The 15,468-nt window shown below is 42.3% G+C and overlaps 1 protein-coding gene across 1 annotated transcript in view; it reads left to right on the top strand.

Annotated features, from left to right (window-relative positions):
* The first annotated feature begins 12,568 nt into the window (after positions 1-12,568).
* Gprin3 (GPRIN family member 3) overlaps positions 12,569-15,468 on the top strand; it is an 85,208-nt gene continuing 82,308 nt past the window's right edge. The window contains exon 1 of the mRNA XM_008844630.2: positions 12,569-12,608. The gene's annotated coding sequence lies outside the window, so the exon portion shown is untranslated. The remainder of the gene's footprint in view (positions 12,609-15,468) is intronic.

Below are 15,468 nucleotides of genomic sequence, written 5' to 3'. Positions count from 1 at the left end.
ACCATCCTTGTTTTCTAGGCCTCAACTAAGAAGCAGTGGGTAGGACCTGGAGTATAGCTCAGTGGTAGAGGGAGAGTGCTGACTTGGGATACTTACAAGGCCCTCAGTTCAATCCCCAGCACAAAAAAAGAGAGAGAGAGAAAAGAAATAAATACTGTCCTTATTCACTCTAACATTTGCAATCCTTATTACTATTATAATTGAAGGGGCTTGGTTTTTTGCTATGTGTTTGTTTGTTTGTTTGGTTGGTTGGCTGGTTGGCTGGTTGGTTGGTTTTGAGACAAGGTCTCCCTGTAGCCCCAGTTATCTAGACCAGACTGGCCTCCATCTCACAGAGATCTACCTGTCTCTGCCTCCCGTGTGCTGGAATTAAAGGTATGTACCACCATACCCACTGTAATTGTAGTTTGAAAATCATGCAACTTGGACAACTGCTCTGAAAATTACTGTTTGTTGAGAGTCATATATAGGAGAAAAACAAATACAAGCAAACACATGTGCACATCAGGTGTCCCTGCATGATGTGTGCATACTTTTATCATTTGGTAGATTTTATTTAAGTGCAATATTTTTACATTTTACAATTTTTAGTACACATCAGGTTTATATCTGTACAATTTTAATCCTTGAGTATTTTTAAATTATTAAATGTTCTTATAAATCACAGAATCACACTGCTGTAATCAAGAAAGAATATAAAATTTAATGAGAGGGAAAGAGGAGAGAACAGTCTTACCATTGACTCTCTGTCCCTCAGTTCCCCTGTCTTGGCCCCTCTATCCCCCCACCCCCTATCCATGCCTACTTTGAGCCACCTTCATTGTCTTTTCTCCTCTTTGTATGGAGACTATGGTCATTTATCTCTGTGTGCCCAATGAATGCTGTTTTGCAGCATTGAATGGAAGGGTGCATCCCACAGTTTTTCATGTGTGTGCATAAAGTTTTGCAAGTTAATGTTGTAGTGCATCCCCTTCCATCTTAGAAAGCCTAGGAAAGCTTACACTCCTTCATCTCAAGGTAAAACTTCAATGAAGGAGATTCACCAGTTTTAGTGTCTGTCTTCAGACAGCACAGCCTGAATCTGGAGAGGGTCCTGAAGGGGGAATTCTTGAAAACCTTGATCTCATCTATCTTAATGTCTGTGAACTAATAGTTATTAAGTAAATCCAGATTAAGGCACATCTTACATTATTAGGTAAGTTTATTCTGAACTCATTTTTAGACTAACATTGTGCGTATCTTTTATTTATTGTAAATGTTGAGGCAGAATACCACTCCATGCTGCACAGATTTTCTTTCCTTAACTGAGTGTTTTATTTCTAGTAAATACCATCAAAAGCCATTAAATTCTAAGAGAGTCAGAAGATTTTTGTTCTTCCTTAACATAACTTTCTGAACTTTTCACAGTATCACTGGGGGTGTATTGCTCATATGAAGACTCTCCTTTCTTCAGTCCTGGAGTATTTACATGGGCTGAGGATATCATAAAATTCAGGAAAAGGACTGTTTATGGGGGCCAGGGACGTGGCTCAGTTGGTGGAGGTGCCTGCCTCCAAGCCTGGTAATCTGGCTTCAATCCCTGGGATCCCCAGGGTCGAAGGAGAGAGCAAACTCTCACAAGTTGTCCTCTGACCTCCACATACATGTTGTAGAACATATACACGCTCCTACACACATACATATGCAAACACACACTAAATAAAAGAAAGAAAGAAATATGCCACCACTGCACCAATAGAGGTTACTTGTTTTTATCTTGGGGGTAAGCAACAGCTGTCTAACTGGATTTAAGCTCTGCTCAATGGGAAGGAACTCATGTGTGATACTGTAAACATAGCCAAATACACATGGCTGGAGACAGCCTAGATCTTAGAGAAAAACCCACTTTTGTCACATCCCTAGACCAAAGTAATTTCTTACTATATTCTAAATACTAAATATTTATCATTATATTTACAGACAAGTACACCTCACCCCTCACCAAAGAAACTTCTTTTTGCCACAGTCGGAGACTATTATAAAGTTCCATGCCTGGTCAAATGCAGAGAATAAATGTTTGTGAGGTGCCCAGCCCTAAGTAACATATCTTCAAAGCAAACTCTACACCTAAGACTCAGGGAACATAGCAGAAGACGGGGAAGAAAGAATACACAGCTCTCAACTCTCACCAGCAAACCTTCCTCATGCAACAGAGGGTAATTAACAGAGAAAGCCACAACTGGTTAAAATAGAGAATAAAAGACTGCAGAGTGTGTGTCCCGTGTCCCCTGGATAGGACCTCTATATTAAACCTCTGCTGCCCAGGGTTCAGGGACCATTGTTGAAAAGGGGGCAGAAAGATTAAGACTCAGGGGTGGGGATGATCACAAGGAATCAGAGTTTTCCAGGTGACTGGAAAATTGCTCATATAAACTTACAACAATCCTAACAGCATGCACAAGACCTATGCAAGCTCAAGCCAGACAAAACCTCAGCATAGAAGTAGGGAAGTTGGGAAAGAAGCCCCAACCTTAGCTGAAGAACTATTGGCCATCAATAACTGCTGGGAAGCAGATAGCTGGTTTTCCTTAAGGGTGTTATACTATAAAGGTTAATCAGACTCCAATGGAGGGACCTACACTGAAGGACATTTGGGGGCACAAACACAGCTCTAAAGGCCTTGATGTATATGAAAATGTACATGAAATATAGTAGTGGAGTTATAAAATGGGTGCACGCAAGGATGGGGGTCTTAATATAATAAAATATATTGCACGAAGTTCACAAAAATTTAATAAAAATAATTAAACATAAAAATAATTTGTTTTAAAGAATTTCATATGCTTTGTGAACTCCCTACAAGAAAACCTGGAAGCAACCAAACTGGCATTTGATGGGACATTTGAACCTCACAGTTCACACAAGCAGCAACTGTTGAGTTCAGTTGAGAGGATGCAACAAAAATACAACTCAGGACTCAGTTTCTCCCTGCTTGAGCTCACATTTATTATTGTTCCTTTATGAACAGCCAAATGATGAAGCAGCAGTCGGTTTAAGCGGAGATTGAGGATGAGTTGGGGAAGAAGTGGACCACAGAGTCCATATTTAAGGAAGCAACACAGACAGAAATCCTTTCCATCACAGGAGATGCTTGCTGGGCCTCTAACAACAGAGTCAGCAAACATTTTCTGAAGAATGTGACAGTAAGAGAGACTGAGACTACGTTGTTACCTCTGTCACAGCCTCCAATTCGGTAGTAGTTTATCTTTGTTTATAAAAGCAGGTGGCAGTTGGAGCTGGCCGAGGGTCAGTTTGTTCACACTATGACATTTTCAAATTTAAATGTATGTTAAAAGGATTGTGCAGTTAAAAAATAAAAAGTTAAGTTTCATAAATAAAAGCAGTGAGCTTGCTGTTAAATATTTCTTAAGCACTTTTAAGTGTAAAGTTCAGTGTTAGGAATAAAGAGATGGCTAAAAATATAAGCTTCACTCTCAAGGAATGTATCATTTTTTTCACAAAGCGGCATGATTGTATCTTGGAGTGACAGCCAGAGGGAAGCAGGCTATTCTGGATTAAGAAAACCATAAACAGGAACTTATTAAACTGCCTCCATTCAAATCATCTTGCCTGTTAGCTGATGAGTTGAGCTGAGATGGGCAGGCAGACTGAAAACATTCCCAGTGAGTGCTGGCAAAGTGAGAAGGGAGCTTGATGGATTGTAAATCAAGTAACTGGAATGTTATGAGAAACTGGGTATAACACTTTAGGTACAAAAATATCATGAGGCCATTTATGTTTCAAAAAGGAGATTATTGTCTACCTTAAATGGAAGGTGTTCCATTCCAGAAACTATTGTATAAAGAAAGAAAAAGGCCATGTAATACTACTGCCATATATGGGCAATCTGAAGAATTTGCCTGTATGTCATTTTTTGTGGTTTGGACAAAGGAAAAGGATACACTTTTCTCACTCCTGGAGACCTGGAAGTAAAAAGGCTAACATCATAATGGTTGTTTATCAGAGTGATTTTTAGCACTTGACAAATGTATAGACCCTTATAATATTTAAGAAAATTAGAGACCATATTCACCCTCACCCTAAGATGTATTCATATATACAAACAAAAGTTGCATACAAATCTAGAGGATCCGAAACCCACTGGAGCCTGCCCGTGAACTCCCCAGGTTTGTGCATGAGGAGTCAAGAGACCCTCTAGAAGCTGAGAGACAGAAGGAACAGACTGTTTCAAGGCCACAAGTCTCACTGCAGACTCTGACCTCCAGAATTGTAAATGAATACATTTATACTGTTTCAAAACACTGAATTTGTGGCAATTTCTTGGTATAGCAACCAGAGCTATTTCAAAGGATAAAACCAAGCTATATCATAATAAAATCAACTTCATATTTCTGAGCTTCATGATAGCAGGAGTTTTGAATTTTCATCACTTAAAACAGTGCCAGAAATACAACATATTCTCAATTAAAAATAAAAACAACTCACCATCCTCTGTTGACGGTAGTACCATGACATTTCAGGAAAGCAGAATTAAAAGGAAGTGAGGGGAACAACTCTGTGGGGGATAAAATGTTTTAAATTGTATTGGAAATTATAAAAATAATTCTAATTAGCCACTCTTCACACTCAAAGGTGAAGATATAGAGAAAGAATTATCCAATTTTTTCAGGTGAATTTATTACTTAATAAGTTAAATTCTTCCAAATGCAAGTCATTTTCTTAGATAATCTTGTTACTTATGAAGGAAGTGGTCCAAACTTAAGTTTTCCCAATAAGTAACATTTTTTTTTCTTCTTACACACTGTTCATTTCTAGAATGGGGCAGGAGAAGTTCTGGGAGTCAGAGTTCTGCTGGATGCTGTGACTGATGGCTCTGAAGAGCCTTGAAGTTCATGTCTGCCACATTTCAACATCACCAAGACACAACAGGTAACCATCCATCTTCTATTTTAAACAAAACCTTAGATTGACCTTCTAGAGCCATATTGCTTCTTCAAGGTGTACTTAATTTTGAGGGGACACAGGACAAAGACTGAAGAAAATGAATTCAAATATCAATTTCATTAGCTATTTCTTTCTAAGCCGAACTACTATGAAGACATTTTTAGTTAAGAGTCCCTGGCTGTCATAAGAAATTCTCAAAACTTGGTGGGTTGACATAATTAACTGCATTTTCTGCTCATATAAAGTCATTATAAATATTTCTACCTAATAATCACTCTTCCATGTGGTCAGCTAGAGACTGAGATTCCCCAAGGCCTTGGGATCCCCAGTGAATCATGCATCTGACCAACATACAGTAGAGAGGGTCAGGAAGACAACTGACATGACTCTGAGATGTACACGCCTCCACAGCATGCTGTTGACCGAAATGCATTCATAGAACTACACATTTCACTGCAAAGAATGCTAGGAAATGGCATATGGGTTCAGAACCAGGAGGAAAAACAGTATGGATGCATATAAACAGTTTTGTGAGTCCTAATGGCCACTTCTATCCCCTCTTTTCCTATTTCTCTCTATTCTTTCCTATAGTTCATTTCGTCTCTTGTTTAGCATAGTCCAGCCATTTTGGCCTCCCTGCTGGTCTATGCTCATGTCCCAGCTAGCTTTACCATCAACTGACAAAATGTTAAGGTGAGAGGGAGATGTAGTTTAGTTCAGGACTTTGGGGATATGGACTCTGTGAAGTGCAATGGCTTAGCAGAGTAGAGAAACACACATCTTAGTATCTGGGAATAAAGAGAATGCATGTACTCTGGCTTTGTCCTTTTCTCAGGACACTCATATCCCTGGAGTCCTTTTGTCTTAGCAAATCCTCTCTGAACATAGTCTCACAGGCACACCCTGAAGTGTCCTTCACTAACTTCCTAGTTGCTCCTCAATTTAATCAATTTGACAATCAAAATTAGCCACTATTGGGGCTAGAGAGATGGTTCAACAGTTAAGAGCACTAGCTGCTCTTCCAGAGGAACTGGGTTTGATTCCCTGCACCCACATGGTGGCTAACAACCATTCTGAAGTCCAGTTCCAGGGGATCCAGTGCCCTCTTCTGGCCTCTACAGGCACTGCATGACACAGTACACATCTTAAATGCAGGCAAAAATACTCATCACATAAAATTAAAATAAATAAATAGTCATTCCAAAGATGCCTTCTTTTCTCCAAACTCCATCCCCGTGCACCACTACTGAATCACAGCTCCTGGCTCTTTGCAAACCAACTGTGGCTGGGTACCTTTCCACAGCACTGGGGCAAGAACAGGTATTCTAGCACTCAGCTTGCTAGTGTCATTCTCGGTATACTGTATGCTATGCTGTAGAAGCTGAACAAATGAGTCACTTGATTAAATTTTTCTAAGCAGTTTTAGCAACAATTTTTTAAGACATTATTTCTTCTAGATTCTTCTGAATCATAAAAATGCAAACATAGTTATTCATTGAAATATGTGTAAGTAATACAATGACTATTAGAGCTGTATTATTTGATTTAAATATATCATGCAATTCAGTACACTTAATATTTGTATATTAGAGTGCATTGGACATCCTTAAACAATTGTGGACATTTTATTTCTACCATTTTACAGATTTTAAATATAATCCTCTTTTAAATGACTGTTGACTTTTTAGTAGTTGTTTCCATAATACACTGCGGATTTTTTTTTTTAGCTAAATCATTTTGTTGTGATTTCTCATAATCAGAGAATCCAGGTTTATTTATGGCATTATTACTGCAAGGAAGAAATAATATGCTTTCTTACGGAAGAACATGGAGACTCTGTACAGCAAGAGGATAATTAGAGAGACACATTATTCCTAGAAATAACAACCTGAAACAATCTTTCACTAGGTGATTATGAGAATAAAATACTCTTGTTAACTGAACAAGACTTTTGTTTTCAGATTTATATCTGTTTATATGCATGTCTGTATATGTGTGTGGGGGGCGCCTTCAGAGGCCACAGAAAGGCTTCGGGTCTTCTAGAGGGGGAGTTACAAGAAATTGTGAGCTGCCTGAAGTGGGTGTTGTGAGGTGAACTCAGGTCCTCTGGAAGAGCAGCAACTGCTCTTAACTGCTGAGCCATCTTTCCTGCCCCAGGACAAAACTTTTGGGCCCTCACTTTTCATGTACGAAAGACTACCTTAAATTCTGGACATATTTTAACAAATGTAAGTTATGTTTTTTATCTCCAAAAACAAAATGCAAACTTTTATTTGGATGTCACAGCCCCCTCTCTGCATGTGTGTTTGTTGCATACATAAGGCTGTCTTCCAAAAGACAGACAGACACCATCTTCCTAAGCTCGGCTGTGCCTGGTTGCTTGCCTAAGAGCTGCACAGCCGAATTTGTTCCCACTCTTCACTTCCTTCAGAGGATAATTCATGGGACCCTCTCAAGAGAGTCCAAGTCACACCTCCCAACCTATGATTGGCAATTCTGTTCTAATTGTTTGTAGCCTGGGGGAGGGGTGAAAGCATATAGGCTGGGAAACCTGAGAGAGTCTCCAGCCATTTTGTATGTGGCTATAGGGAAGCCACATCCATGATTAGATGACTTTCCAGTGCAGCTTTGGGGTGGGGGAGAGCACTCACACTCCTATAAGTAAACCCTCACCCATTGTGCTGTGAGGAAGCCCAATAAATTTACTGGTTTCACAGACTGCAGCCTTGCAAAATTGTACCTTGGCTTGTAGTTGGGATCAAGGAGGCGGAGGGGACTTGTTGACACCCCCTCTCCCCAGAAGGAATTTTAGCAGCAGTATTTTCTGTATACTGGGCAACAGGAAGGACAGGGTATAAAGAATTATCTTACTTTCACCTCCTAGAAGAGTCACTGGATGTGTCAGACTTTCCACTTTATTCAATGCACCATCTACCTAGAGCACAAGTTTAGTATGTTCACTGAGTTATACAGTTTCATTAGAAGCTAGTTAAACTTAACCAGTCTGGGCCAAAGAGCATTTTCATCAATCCGCAAGTGCTATGCTTGTGGCTTGAATTCATCCGTTAATTCAGTCTTTATTAACACTTACATAAGTGCTGAATGTCAAATCGCTCTTCTTATAGTGTTTTCACATTCATTACAGAAACAAATTCTAGAACTATGTCTTACTCTTAATTTAGTTCTAGTTTATTTTTCTTTTTTACTGTGATGCTATACATTTCTGCCAGAAACTTTTATAGTTCTACAAAAAAGATAATATCAGCCAACATATTGTAAGTCAGACCTGCCAAGAGGAAAGAGCAGGAGGCTAGCTGGTTGGCTGGCAGTCTATTTTAAGCAGGGCCCATTGAGGATGTGATAGCTGTGTGAGCTTAACACAGATCTGTGTTTAGCTTTGTGATTTGCTAAAGTCAGTTGTATTAGTTCACCCCAAGTACAAGCAAGGTCTGTGGAAGTTACTTAAGTTGGAAAAAATTATAATGCATAGGAAACCAGAATATCAGTTTATCTCCAAAGACTGACATGCTTGGCAGGATGAGAGTCACTGACCAGATAACCTACAAGTAAATGGAGTTAGATATCAAAATGTTGATCCATGAGCTCAGCCTCAGAATAATGAGCGCTAAGAGCTCTTAAGTGTTCCATCAAAATAAATTGTTTCTCCAAGTAATATTTTCAAACAGATTTATTGAGATATAATTCACAAATTGCACAATTTCCAGTATTAAAGTGTACAACTTGGTAATTTTAGTTTATACAGAGTCGTGTACCTATTACTATGAACTAATTTTAGAATATTTTCATTGATTCATAAAGAAATCTTATATACATCAGCAGTTCCCTCCCTCTCCCTGCTCACTCCCCTCACAGCCCTAAGCATCCATTCATTTACTTTCTGTCTCTATAGAACTGCTTGCTCTGTACACTTCACATTTGGGATTCTACCGCTTGTGATCTTTTGTGATGACCTTCTTCACTTATACTGATTTTAAGGTTCATCCTATAGCACATACCAGTACTTTGTTCCCTTTTATTGAATGAATAAAATTCCATTTTATGCTCTTACTACATTTTATTTATCTATTCATCCACCAGCTGGCAGATCCTGGGGTTGTTTGTACTTTTTGGCTACTCAGCATAATGCTGCTATGACTATTCAGGGACTTGTGTATCTAGGTCATTTGGTAACTTCATGCTTAATTTTTTGGAAGCCTGCAAGCCTGTGTTCCATGTTCATACTTCAATGTGAATGTTCCAGTTTTCCAGACCCACAACTTTGCTGTTTTCTGATCCTAGGCATCCTGCTGGGTAGAGACAGTGTGTCACTGTGGTCTCTAATGGATTATTATGCTGAGCGTCTTTTCATTTACACATTGACCATTGTATATTTTCTATAGAGGAATGCCTGTTTTCATTTAGAGCATGTATCAGTATTTCATTCTTTGTGCTACCAATTAATATTATGTCAATTAATGCTGTGTGTGGTACATCATATTCTCTGTACACATTCACCAGATGATGTTTCAAACAGAATGAGAAGGTGGAAGATGGGCAGGTTTGGTCCTGCCTTCATCTGGGATGTCCTCTTGCATATTAGCAAGGCTCCGAGCATGATTTGAATTGCAGTTGCATCACCGTATTTCCTGGGTCTCCAGTTTGCAGATGGCAGATTGTAGGGCTTCTTGACCTCCATAATCACAAAACTAGTTCCTCACAGTAAATCTTTTCCCCTACATCTCAGTATATCCTCTTGAAAATACCTGAAGAAATTCTCAAGAAATCCTTGACTAACACAAGTGACCAAGAGGGAAGGACATTCCTATAAGGTGTAGGGTTGGGCACAAACAAGAGTAACTTGTGGTGTTAGAGGAAAACACGCTTGTGTGTTATAAAAACTAGTGTTGTAAGAATAATAAATTTGAGTTTAGGAGCAGTGATTTAAGTATCAATTATCCAGTCAGTAGGACTCGCCTCTCTCATGAGTATTCCCATGACAACAGAGCAAAGGAATACTAAATCTAACAAAACTTAAGCTGGGGATGGCTATTTTGTAACAGAGAGCATGGGAGAGTGAGGAAGTGAAGAAATTGGACAAAGTCCCCCCAAAAGTCTATGTGTAAAAGCTGTAATCTCCGGGGTAGCATTTGAGGTGGAAAGGGAGTCATTGGGAGGCTGGGCCTGTGGGAGGGGCTTAGATCATTGGAGGTCTGTCCTTCAAAGAGGTCCCATCCTCTCTCTGCTCCCTGGCTGGAGATGTGAGCTCCAACATTTGCCTCAACCATTGCCACCTGCTGCCTTTGTCAAAGACACAGCCGGTAGAGTCATATGAAGCTATGCAGAGGGAGAAGGAGAGGAAGAAGCAAAGAAGGGAAAGGGGCAGAGAAGGAGGGACCAACCAAAGTGAGGGGGAAATGAGCAGAAGTCTGATCTGTATACTTGTCATCGTCTTCTGGAAATCCAAAATGTATTCAAGTGACATCAAGATTGTCTTCAGTGTGAGTCTTTGGCGTAGCGCTTGATTCATGTGAACAGCATTCCTATGGTGTGATTCGACAACCTGTCATTATTCCCTATGAACGGAAGGTTCCTTTCAACTGAAGCAATACGATGTCTATCCTCAAGAAACCTAATCAAGCGCAAAGCAATACGATGTCTATCCTCAAGAAACCTAATCAAGCGCATTCTTCCGTACTTGGTACACACCTTCACAGCCTTCTTGAAAGATCTAATGACCAAATTCTAGCAAACAGCTTAGAGATAAGATAAGTGGCTCTAGGATAAAAATAATATTTTCTTTGACAAACACAAAGCAGAAGTTCCCTTTGACCCTGGGATTCTCTTCTGCCTGTCTTGAAGATAATGATTTTTGGAAAGATGCAGCTGAAATGAAGAAGTTTAAGGAGAGATGTGGCATTCAAAGAAGATTCTGTTCCAAAAGTCTTACGTCTTTTAAATATGTTGCTATCCCAATATGTCACTAATGACTTTCACTTAAAGAAAATACAGTATCAAAAACTATTGGACTGGACATTGAATTTTAGTCTTGGTAAAATATGGGACACTGTACAGGTCACTAAAATACTTCCAAATTGGTTTCCTAATCTGTAATTGAGGACAGTGATTCATTCAACAAATACTTCAGCATTGGACACTATTTTTTTTTATTTAATGATTTTTATGTGTATGTGTGTATTGTCTGCATGTCTATAAGTGCACCCATGTCATGCAGTGCCCATGGAGGTCAGAAGAGGGCATCGGATCCCCTGGAACTAGAGTTATCGATGGTTGTTAGCTGCTATGTGGGTCTTCTGCCAGTGTTCTTAACTGCTTAGCCATTTTTTGAGCCCTGGACACTGTTTAAAGTGAAAGAGATATCACAGTAAACATGAGACAAAATGCATGACGTCAAGGGGCCACAGGCCCCCTAGCCACAGCCTTCCTCATTGACCAAAATGAGCGTCCAGAATTGTTTTCCAGCATTCTTTACTCAAGAGCCATCCTTCTTAATTCACCTGCAGAGAGTATCTGTCAGTGAACTGAGGTGGCACAAAAGAACCCTATTCACAAACCCCGGCCCAATGACAGAGACATCTTGGCCAGCAGCACCCGCATCACCCGGGAGTCTTAGACACTCAGACTCTTGGGCCTCTGATCCAGATGTAATGACTCACAGCCAGCATTTCAACAAGATTCCTGGTAAGCCTCATGGGCTAGTTGCAAGGCTATTCCTTGGGAGAGATTTGAGTCCCAGCTGGGCAGTTTACTACTCTAATCTCAAACAAAGTTTCACAATGCGACACACTAACAGGAACGACACCCCCTTAATAAGTAGTAGTGAGCGTCAGAACTGCACACTGTGCACAAGTTCTCAGTTACAGCAACTCTAGTCATTGTACTATTCAGCACCATCTACAGCTGCTAACCACACTGCACAGCCACCCATTTACCACTGCAGCAGCAGCTCAGCAGGGCTGTGTCCAAAGCCATTCAGGCCTTTGCAGGGAGGTATGCCAGGGAGGGGCCGGCCCCGTGCTCAAAGCCTACTTCAAATACGCCTGCTACTGTGCATTTTACAACACGCATTAAAGGGCGGTGCACGGCTTGATTCGGATCTTCATTGCACCGCACGTGACTTAATTAGAAACTGGCTGCCAGTCTAGACCCAGCCAGGGAGTCTGGTGACCTGCTAGGGAGTAAAGGCCAGAGTTCTTGCGGAGTCACTCTGGGCGCCCAGCCCTCCGTCTCCGTCTGGTCCCCCTGAGCGGAACCGCAGCGGGCCACCTCTGGCCAGCACCCGGCGGGGCGCGGCTCTGGGCGGGGCGGAGCTGGCTGGGCCTGGTGGCTGCAGCCTAAGGAACTAAACCCCTGCTCCGCTCCGGCCTGTGGCGAGGGGCCCCTGGCCAGCGGCCCGGCTGCACGTGGGCTCCACCTCCACGCTGGCTCCGCGCCCCGCGGCGGGGCTGCCCGTCCCCGCCCCGCTCCAGCGCCGCCTCAGCGCTTTGCATAGTAATTTCAGTTCCTGCTCGGCGAGCTGGCTCCGGGGCTGAGCAGGACCGCAGCTCGCCGGCCGGCCGGCATCGCGGTGGCGCAGAGCCGCTGCTCGGGATCCGCGTCTGGAAGCCGGGACCCCCGCGGCGCAGGAGGCCGCGCGGCCGGAGCAGGTAGGCGACCCGCAGCCCCACGCTCAGCGGCCACCCCGGGGACCCGAGCCCGACGCCGCCCGGTCCTGCGGGGGGAGGACCGGGTCCCACATTTTGCTCCGGGATCCTTTGCCTGTTGCTCGCAATCCATCCTGCGCCCAGGAGGGGCTGTGTGCCCCGCAGGTGATGCGTTTCCCTGCAAGGTCATTGCTCCCGAAAGCTCTGCCTCCCCTGCCTCGGAAGGTAAATGGGGGAAGAGGCTTGCTGCTCTCGAGCTGGGGGAATCTTAATCAGCAGGAACTGCACACTGTGAATATGCCTAGAGGGGCGTGTGTGTACACGCGCCTCTCTCTCTCTCTCTCTCTCTCTCTCTCTCTCTCTCTGTGTGTGTGTGTGTGTGTGTGTGTGTGTGTGTGTGAGCGCGCGCTTGGCTCTAAATTTTCTTTCCTATCCTTATTTCTTTTAAGGTCAAAATCCCGGTAATACACAATATAAATGTATTGGCGTGTGAGTGAATTTGCACATATGTATTTCTTCTTGAGGTAGGGAGGGAGAGAAGAGGAAGAGCTGGCAGATACTGATAAAGGATTATCACTGTGGAGTCCTGTTCAGTGTCTAGAGGTGAACTTTGGAACCACAGTGAAACAAGGTAGAGACTCAAGGTGATAAGTACTTCCGGAGGTAGATTTTAGAAAAGGCCTGGAAATGGTCATCCAGTACACACAGCTATCCAGGCAGGTGGGAAAGATGTAGGCAACATGCCAGACAATGACCAGTGAAATGGGAGGCAAGAGAGAGTGGTCACTTAGACTCCACTGGAAGGTGAACTGGGGTGGAGGGAAAGCAGTTTGCAGAGCAGGGCCTCCTGGAGGGTGGTTGGGGGAAGTCACTGCCTGCAAATAGGCAGTTCAAGGTTAAGATGATGGGGGGCGGGGAGCAGCTGAGGAGGTGAGGGAAAGGCAAAAGTGTGGAGGGAGAAAAAGAGCTTAGATCACCATCCAGCTGACAACCACCTTTTACTAAGGTGTCTTCACCGATCTAAGTATCTTTCAGGACACATTTGTTCAAGACCCATGGGTCTGTGTTTTTGTTTTATTTTTGCATGGAATCTGGGTCATGGTAGGACTGGAAGAGACTGAAGTGTTTACAACACCAGAAAGATTTGGAGAGAGAGTTGATTAAGGCTTAGCTTCATGAAATATTTACACATCTCTTGCGTGGGCTTTATTTGCTCCTGGTGCTACTGCATATTTTAGTTTGATAATGCTGTGAGTGTATTTCTCCCAAATGTGCTTATTTTCCACTTATGAACTATTCCTTCTTTCCCATTGTGTTCGCCATTGATCCTAAGTAACAATTGTGGGAATAAAGATACATGAGTCACAGCACAAAGATCTTCTCTGTTGCGCTCTTCAAATGGCCAGTGTTTGCATTAGAGATTGTTCTTTGGAAATAGAATCACAACATCTGTTTTCAGGGATGTGTGTGTGTGTGTGTGTGTGTGTGTGTGTGTTTAGTGGGGACTGCATTGGTCATAAACAGGAGAACAGTGTGGTAATTGTCACTGGCGTAACAAGTCTAGATGTTCTATCACTGAAATGTATTTTGGAAACAGCAAGGGTACTCTGGGAGAAACATGTAGTGTGTGGTGTGGTGAGACTTCACCCAGTCACTAAAGACTAAAGACTGAAAATGACTAGAACAGACTTGCTAGCACAGAGTGGAGTGTCGAAGGGCTAGATGAATCAGCTCAGCCTCGGTTGGAGAGGAAGGGGATTCCAGCAGGATGTACTGAAATTTTAGTGTTTTAATTGCCTCAGAAGATTTGCCTAACACAATTATTTGTTCCAGCAATATTTTCTTGATTATGCCTTGGAATACACACACACACACACACACACACACACACACACAAACACACACACACACACAGATAGCTACTCTTCACAGTTTAAATTTTCAGTCCCCAAATCTGTAGCTTACAGGGAAGCACTAAAATGTCAGTGTTGGAATCACAAAGTCTTAAAACACTGGCCTCAGTGAGGAGGACAGTTTTCATCCCAGCTTGCACTGGGGGCTCTCAGTGGCTGCTTCTGCCCTTCATGTGTTCATTCAGTCAGTCAGCCAGCCACTTGCTCATTCATGTAGTCAATGTTGCTTTTTTTGAATCTGGTGTGGTTCTCCAAGGTGAGCTGAAAGAATAAACAAGACACAGTCTGGACCTGCAACACTTAACAAAGAGACTGACAGTGGCAGCTGAAGTGCTGTGGGAGGAGCTGTTGGAACCAGGTGGAAGAGGTGGAGGGAACCAGGCAGGTTTCCCAGGCATGTGAGGCACTGCCCTGATGAAGAGAGGGAAGGGCCTTAACTCTACAAAGGCCCAGGAAACCAATCCTGTCAGTACGGAAAGGCACAGCTTGGCCATAGACAGGGGAGCAGACTCCACTCACAAGCTGAGGATCAGAAGGGCTGCTCTAGTCCTTCAGGAAGACATTCAACACAGAGATGGTGAATGCACTTATGTTCAAGTTCTACATGACTGTGCGTACCCAGATTTATAGCCTTCAAATATCTACAAATCATACTTAGCTTAATTTGCGATTGTCTGCTTAGAGGAGAAAAAAGTCTTCAAGTAAGTCATGCTTTTCTGTGCTTGCATTTAAACATCCCGAATAACTCCAAAAGACAAATGTATATGAAAGCTTGAGTGAGCCATTAACTCCAGAATACGGACCAAAGGACACAGAGAAGTTTTCAAGAAGTTTTAAGTGAGAAAAATGGTTATACCAACCCCATAATGATCAACAAAAACAGTTCTGGACATGAAATTTTCAACCTACAGGTACCAGCCACCCATGGGATCAATTTAATGAATCTGATT

This window comes from Nannospalax galili, unplaced genomic scaffold (genome assembly GCF_000622305.1).
Source record: "Nannospalax galili isolate Female #2095 unplaced genomic scaffold, S.galili_v1.0 scaffold441, whole genome shotgun sequence".
NCBI classification, from domain to species: domain Eukaryota; kingdom Metazoa; phylum Chordata; class Mammalia; order Rodentia; family Spalacidae; genus Nannospalax; species Nannospalax galili.
This window is presented reverse-complemented; position numbering and strand designations above follow the sequence as displayed.